Source organism: Coptis chinensis, chromosome 8 (genome assembly GCF_015680905.1).
Source record: "Coptis chinensis isolate HL-2020 chromosome 8, ASM1568090v1, whole genome shotgun sequence".
Lineage (NCBI taxonomy): Eukaryota > Viridiplantae > Streptophyta > Magnoliopsida > Ranunculales > Ranunculaceae > Coptis > Coptis chinensis.
The window spans coordinates 15,952,844-15,960,990 of NC_141463.1; the positions used below are offsets into that span (position 1 = coordinate 15,952,844).

Below are 8,147 nucleotides of genomic sequence, written 5' to 3' on the forward strand. Positions count from 1 at the left end.
TAATGAGGAGGTATCCTTTGGGCATCTTTTGTTTTACCATCTCATTGTGTGCAAATTTTAACGTGTTTTGGTGTGTGTTTCTTCCCTTTTGTTTTCAATTTTTTTTTCTTCTCTCTCATGTAGCTTGAGCTTGTTTCTCTTATTTCTTCAACACCGAGCTTTGTTTTTTGATAAGTAGGACCCCGACCACAAAAAGAAAAAAGCATAAAAATTTGTCTTGTGGTTATTTCCCTTTTTTTCTTTTACATATATCCTTTTCTTTCAGATATGAATTTTAGAATTTTATCTATTCTAAAGTGAATGCATGCTCATGCCAAGATACATTGAGGGGCTTTGACTAGGTAAATGCTTTGACTCACGCCTTAGCATTTAAGAATATATTCTCCACTTAGTGTGATTTCTCGCCGTCGATGAAATTGTAGAGTGGCTTGGTAAATGAGCTGCAAAGAGCAATTCTAATAAGCGTGTCGCACTCTTGGCGCTACAAATACCATTTGGAATGTTACTCCAAAAAAAAAAATTGTTCAAAACAATGGACACAAGAAACTAGTTCTCGTGTCAAATACGATAATAGTATGAGATCTCTTATGTTCAAATCCTTTTCTCCCAAATAGTATTTTGAGATTGGTGAAGTTGCTTGTTGGTTAGGAGATTGTTTAAGGCCCGGAGGCTCTTGAAACAATCCCATCCTTACATCCTATTGGGACTTTCTAGAATCCTCCCCCATAGATATGGCTTGAGATTTATTTTATGTTACTTCGTTGTCATGACATGGAATTATTTTGGGGTTGGGTTTATATCCCCGACTTTGAATTTTTATGTCATGGCTGGGAATCTTTAGAGTACATGACTTGTGTAGTAATTATAAAATAGCTCTTTAGTTTCCAACTATTTTTGTTAGTTATATATATCTTGATTTACCTTGTAATTAATAAAGGCCTTTTTGTATTTGTGATTAGGTTGCATATGACAACTAAAGTGGAGATGAAGAGATATTTGGAGCAATTAGTGGTCACCGAGGGATATGTATACCCTTTATGTTACTCGAATGTCGAGGGTTCATAAAATGGGATTTGGATTGCTCCTGTTATCTTCCTGGTATGTTGGGTAAGCTTCTTTATTAGGTGGCTTACGATTATACTTGCATTGAATTACATGTGTCATATGGATCTAAATGTTTTACTTCATTCCTAAGTATGTGTGAGCCAACTAAAGGGTGAAGCTTTATTGCATTTCCAAATGCTTACAAGTATTTGTTGCACTTTTACTTATGTCTTGGCATTCTAGTATATTTGTTACTTTCGTTCTAGGAGACAATGTTATTGTCATTGGTTGATCTTCTTCCCTCCATTTGTGTCCATGTTCTTGTCTCCTCTTTGTGCTAGATATTTGGTTCTTGCAAACATTATAGCGGTATAACAAGAAATCCATTTGACGGGTAGGAGGCAAAGCCGTAAGTTCTTACTAATTAACACGTAAGTTCTTAATTTGCATGTCATATTTTTTTCTTCTTGTTTATATACATTCTATTTTCGTTTTCTTCTAAACCTTAGATAATGTGCAGCAGGTTAATGTGCCCAAGAGAGAATGAATGATGTGCCACAACTGCTTGTCTCCTTAATTTTGGATATGATCATTTTGTGTCTCACTCTATAGCTGGACGAGGAAGCTTTTTAGTGGATTTGCTCCTACTAATTTCTCCATTGTTGTGTATGAACATCTATATGTATGTTTGATTTGTAAATTGGGATTTGGATTGTTGGCTTTATTTTATTAATGTTTAATCGGTTGGTGTTTCTTGTTATTCATTTTTTTTTTCTTGGATAAGTGTTTCTAGTTATTCATTTGTCACTTGACTCGTGGAATGTGATATCTTTGTATGAACAGGGTGAAAACTGTGCCCGGGAACATTTTGGCCCAATCTTTTTTTTTATCATTGGACTGTGGTTTAGTAACGGATATAACCGTTATTAAAATTGTTACTAATAACTGCGCCAAATTTTACTATGGTTTAGTAACGGATATAACCGTTACTAAAATTGTTACTAATAAGTGCGCCAAATTTTACTAACGCTAATATTCGTTACAAATGAACTATTCCAAGAGGCAATCACCCGTTGACTATTTGTTACAATATATATACTAACGGATATAACCGTTACTAAAATTAATTTAAGTAACGGATATATTTGTTACTAAAATTTGCGTAAGTGACTGTAACACCCCAGAGCTAACGGATATAACCGTTAGTAAAAATATAAGTAACGGTTATGGCCGTTACTAAACACCTTTTATGGTGTAGTGAAATTTGTTTACGCATTATTGAACTTTATTGCATATATTATTTCAGAGAACGAAAGAGTATCTTGATTCATGTATTTTTGGTTTACGCGTTATTAGTTTCATGGATGTCTAAGTGTCATAACGTTGCATATCACAAAAACTGAAATATCACATAGCAGTTAATACACATACACACGTATATATAGAAAGGTCTTAGCCTAAGTCAAACATGCTAATAGTCCTAGACTTATCCTAATAGACCGAATCATATTTTTATGAAAAAGTCAAATTTGGGTCAATTGGTCAAAGTCAACCCTGGTCAAAGTCAACAATCAACTCTGGTCAACAGTCAACCCTGGTTAAAGTCAACACATCATTATCAAAGTCAAAACTGTCGTTTCCAAGTTCAACAGGTTCAGGGTCATAACCATGGTTCATGGCTAAGGTCAATGTGCATGGCTCATGGGCTCATGACCAAGGTAATGGTTCGGACCCAACTGGCCAAGCCCAAACCTTAAAATCCAAAAGTTTAAATGTTGAAAGACCCAATTAGATCTATATTAAGTCCAATGGACTGGCTCAAGAAATATTAGGAACTGGCCCAAAAACTTATACTGAACTGGCCCAAAACATAATTGGATTCGGCCCGAAAATTAAACTGAAACCGGCCCAACAAAACAAATCAATTTCAGCCCAAAGAAATCGACCCAGGCCCAAGCCCACTAAGATGAACAGTGTCATCTTCTCCAACAGCCACCACCAATTCCGATCGACCACCCATTTTGACCCCGCGGTTTTACTCCCCATAAGAAACCCAACAACATTAATGAAAACAAAAAAACCCAAATCATTCAATCCCTATCTCCTTCAAAACTAGATCTAAAAATTTTACTGCCGCCATTAATGGTACTTCAAGCTCCACTCGACAGCACCAAATCACCCCCACTATCAGACATGATATTATGACCAATTTCTTGCTTCAGAAATGTTAAAACTTCGTCAGCATAAAGTAAAAACCCAACTGATCTATACGTTTTTTTTTCTAGTGCAAACACTGATATGAAGTAATTTGCATAACAGGTTGAGATATCAACTCCAAATAATACCAGCAAATCATGCATACCATTACAATCAATTGTTGTCCTCACAAATGTTCCAACATATAAAATAATGCCTGATCCAGAAACAACTGGTAATATGAACGTGTGAGTACGACACTACTAGCTAACCAAACATATGATTATGATCAAGTTATTTCTTCAAAAACTGAGAAAAACGTCAACCCCATCAATATACTTACACAACTCTTTTTCTACAGTAAAACACAAATGCGAAGTAATATTGATATAGCGTGTCAAAATAACAATACCACATAATAAAAAAACACCAATATTATCAAGTCAAGTTTCTTCTTCACAACTGTTACAACTTCATATAAATCGCGCCGTGTCAAATTGATACTATGTCACCAACCACAAAACCAATAACCCATATATATAGAAATATATGTGTAAAGCTATTTTTGTGTATACGTGAAATAGAAAATTAATCTACTCACTTGTAGCGCTCTCCGATTATCAACCAGCTACTAGGAAAACCTTCATTTCCTTCCTTCAGTAAAACTCCCATTTTTTCTAAAACCCTCGTTGTGTTTTTTTTTCCCAAAAACTCTACGTGAGAAAACTCCCCGAAAAACAAGGGACCACACTTATCCATTTACCTACGGGCTTTTATCCGTATCTGATAGTTATCTATATTCAGTTATCTATTATCTATTATTATTATCTTTATTATTATTATTATTAGGAAAATAAAAGAATAAAAACACGGGGTGTTATAATATACACACCTTAAAAGGATCTCGTCCCGAGATTCAAGGTAGAGTGTAGATTAACCAAACAAACAGTACGTCAAACAATTAAAATGAGACATACATGTATACGCAAGTATACACACCTTAAAAGGAATACACATATACAATATCATATAGATAGACATACTAATATTCAAATCACATACTTTGAAAGTGTGTCTATATACGTATTGAACCCAAGAAATACATATATACGCTAGCATACACAACTCAAAAGAATAAACGTAATTAATTTCTTCAATTGTCAACACTTAATTAAACTCATTATTTCACAATTCAACAGATTCATATTCTTCAAGTTAAATCATACTAAGAAGGCAATGTAGTTCCTCTCACACCGAGGCAGTTAGTTCCACTCTTAGTATTTCCCAACTAATCCAAGGCGTTTAAAAAAATATACATATTATAATTTCCTTTTTAACGATCTTTCCCGTCAAAACTATTTGTTTAAAAACTCATAGGTTTTATCCACCACCTTAGTGTTTACACATATATTAACATTTCTCTCAGTGTCTCACAAACACCACATGTTCGAAAATAAAAATATAAAACGTATAGGCTGATTCATATTATCAACGGCCTATACTATGTCCACCATCACATAGGATCAAACATCTACAATGTGAGGCATGCACACTGGCTCACACACCAACGATATGCAAGTATACACTGGTTCACACACCAACGATGCATACTAACTCTCTACCATCACATAGGATCAAACACCAACGATGTGTGGTATGCACACTGGATCACACACCAACGATGTACATGTATACACTGGATCAAACTCCAACGATGCATACCGAGAGATGTTATGTATATTGGATCACACACCAACGATATACATAACTTGGACAATATCAAATATTTCAAATCCAACCTTTATCAAAAGGGTTTCTTTATTCCTTGGATAATTCCAATTTACTCAACTATAAAATTTTAAAATAACCATTTCTTCTTTAGTCAATACTTACTTAAAAATAGAAAACTCCGTTAGGAAAACAACACTATAACATGCAAAAATTCGATTATAAATTTCATAAGAAATTAACCGTTAAAACAAGCATTTTATTTTCCTAATCATATCCCAACATTCCACTATAAAAGTACACACAAAACAACAAGCCAAACCAAATACCACAAATAAACACTCCTACTACCCATTCACCACAATCCGAGGATCACCTAGACCTTCACTATCTAGGCTAACCTAAGCTCTGATACCAAAAATGTCACAGCCCGATTTTACCAAATACAACGAAATGCCAAATAAAAACAAGAAATTGAATAGTAATAACGGACAGAAACCTTAGACAGAGAAAATGTCCGTATACACCGATACACGGAAAACTGTAGATTTAGTGAAATAGTAAAAATAACTACTCACCTTTAGCGCGCTCCGACTATCAACCAGCTACCAGGAAAAACCTTCTTTTTCTGCTGTCAGTAAAATTCCCATTTTCTTTTTCTAAAACTATCACTATGTTTTTCCCCCAGAACTCTCGTGAGAAAACTCTATTCTGTTTTCTTTTTGGTTAAAAACAAAACCCCCGAAATAGAGAAGAAGGTTTATCCCATAAACCCACGTCTCCTATTTCCACTAACACTTATCCTATTTTATTTAATCTATTATCTATTAATATTATTATTAGGAAAATAAACGAATAAAAACACGGGGTGTTATACTCCCTCTACATGGTCAGCATAAACATCAATTAGCCCATTCTCTAAGCTTTTCCAAGGAAGATTCTAGTAGAGTGAGACATTACTTTTATAACCTAATCCTCTCACTTTGGACATAAATTTAGAATAAGACAACATCTCTAGTTTCAAATTGTAAAAATGCTCATCCTTGTATTATAGTATTTGGTTTCGACAACCCCCATGGTGTAAAAACATCAGCAGGCACTACTACATAAAAGAATAACAGATAATATTTTTACAATATAAAACAAGAGCAACGGACAAATCATACATTTAGAACAAATTATTTAAAAAACACGCAAACCTTACACACACATGCTTCTCGATCATTGAGTCAATTAACAAACATCTTACTATATAGAAAAATATAGGGTATGATGAATAGTGTTTTCAAGTACGTCACAGGGGCAGTTTGGTAATTTCACATTCTCTTTTATTTTTTACTTTTTTTGTCATTTTGTAGGGGCAAAATTGTAATTTTATAGTTTTTTAAATTAATTTCTAATCATAATGGGTCTTATGTTTGGAAAAGTCAAACAAATAGGGGTAAAATAGTCTTTTTCACATATGTTATAAGGGTATAATTGTAATTTTTCTTTTTTTTTAATATCGAAACTTTGCCCTTTGTCTTCACTGGTGGGTCTCCTCATCACGTGAGAAAGTTAAACAACAGCTGCACAGTTGAATACGTGTGCAGCACGTGCCTTTTGCTAGTAACTTTGAATAAAAACCTTACTTTTCAATTGAGACCTCGATTCTCCCAGTACGTCAAATTTGTTTGATTAGCTAAACTTTCATTTTACGTTTTTGTTCTCTCCCTAGGCTAGGGGCACGTGAAGAGAAAAGGGTGGGAAGTGACGACGCCTCCAACTCTATACCCCTTAGTCCAACTAGGCATGTACTCATTATTGCCCTCAGGCAATCACGTGCACAAGAGGTGATGTTCAACGGTAACCGAAATAAACTAAAACACGTCGCATCAATTGTTACGAAATGAAAAGTTCATTCATTCAAACTACTTAGCATTTGTAAAGGAGCGTTTTAGTTTTCCTTTACATACAAGGGAGATAGGAGGATGGGATTGGATTTAGGAAAGACCGAGTTCGCTGATGAGCGAGCTGCCTACGTATCTTCTCTTGATTCTGGGAGGAGAGAAGAATCAGGTCTCACGTAGTTCATGTAGATGGTATTTATAGGCACAAGGGGGTGTTGATCCATGAGACACGTGTACTGACATGTACATATGTAGGGTGGAGATTATGAAAGTGTGTTAGATTGGTTTTGGTAGGAATTATGTGATGATTGGGAATGGGTGCAGTAGTTCATATTTCACGGTGATTGGAAGTACAGGTAAGGCTCTGGTGATGATTACATCTGGATTAGGGATGTTGTCCTTATTCAAACCGTTCTACCTTAGGTCGTTCGTTCGTCTTGAGGTATTCTTGAGCGAGCTGAAGTGTACCACCTACATGAAGCGAGCTGCTCACGACTCGATCTTGGAGGTCGATGACATGAGTTCGTTATGATCTCTGCTTATATGCTTAATGCGTGCTTAATATTCCTTAATGAGAATATTACTCCCTTACACAGTCCCCTCTTAGTAGATTGTGTTGTACATTGAAGCGATCTGCTGAGAGAAAACGGCAGGTAGTGTTGAGCATGAGTGGAAGAGCGGGCTGGTGTGAACAGACCCGACTAGCACACCGTAAAGCTCGAGTCGTGTTGTATGACGTCTTGGCGGGAAGTGAAAATTGGCACATGGTTGGCGCGTGACAGAATCATAGCAGTTGGTAAGGAAATGTGTTGTCGCATTTTCTGAAATCTTGGAAAGACAGGTCCTTGAGACACGTGTGCGGGCTAGGGCATAGGCTGTAATCATAACTCCTTGATAACTGAACGGGCGGTTGCACAAAACCAAATTTGGGACAACTGAAAAGTTATTTCCTATTTTCTTCTTCAGCAAAACCGTAAGCTAGGGTTTCTCAGGTGAGTGTTTCTACTGCCGCTGCCTTTCCATTTTCAGTTTTCTTTCTTCTTGTTCAAGTGCAGTCGTGTTTATTAGGTAGGTCGGTGTTAGGTTTTATTGTTTAAGCTTGGGTATTTGATAAGAATAAAATGTAAAAATGTCTGACTCTAACGATACTCGATCTGGAGAGATTCGGGAGGTCTCTTTAAGTTGTCGTGAGTCATGGAAGATAAGGAAGAGTCAGTGTGTCTTGGCAGTCGGTCGAGTATGGTGAGGTTTAAGTTAAGGAAGATGAGGGTAGTATACGATCTGGCTCTG

The 8,147-nt window shown here is 35.8% G+C and overlaps 1 long non-coding RNA gene across 2 annotated transcripts; it reads left to right on the forward strand.

Moving 5' to 3' along the window:
• Positions 1-973: 973 nt before the first annotated feature.
• On the forward strand, positions 974-1,804 carry LOC147480204 (uncharacterized). 2 transcript variants are annotated; one of them, XR_015206643.1, is made up of 3 exons: positions 974-1,107; positions 1,386-1,475; positions 1,565-1,804. It is a non-coding gene; the product is annotated as an uncharacterized LOC147480204 (long non-coding RNA). The 2 variants fall into 2 exon arrangements; XR_015206641.1 differs by having other exon boundaries at positions 1,017-1,098.
• The last annotated feature ends 6,343 nt before the right edge of the window (positions 1,805-8,147 follow it).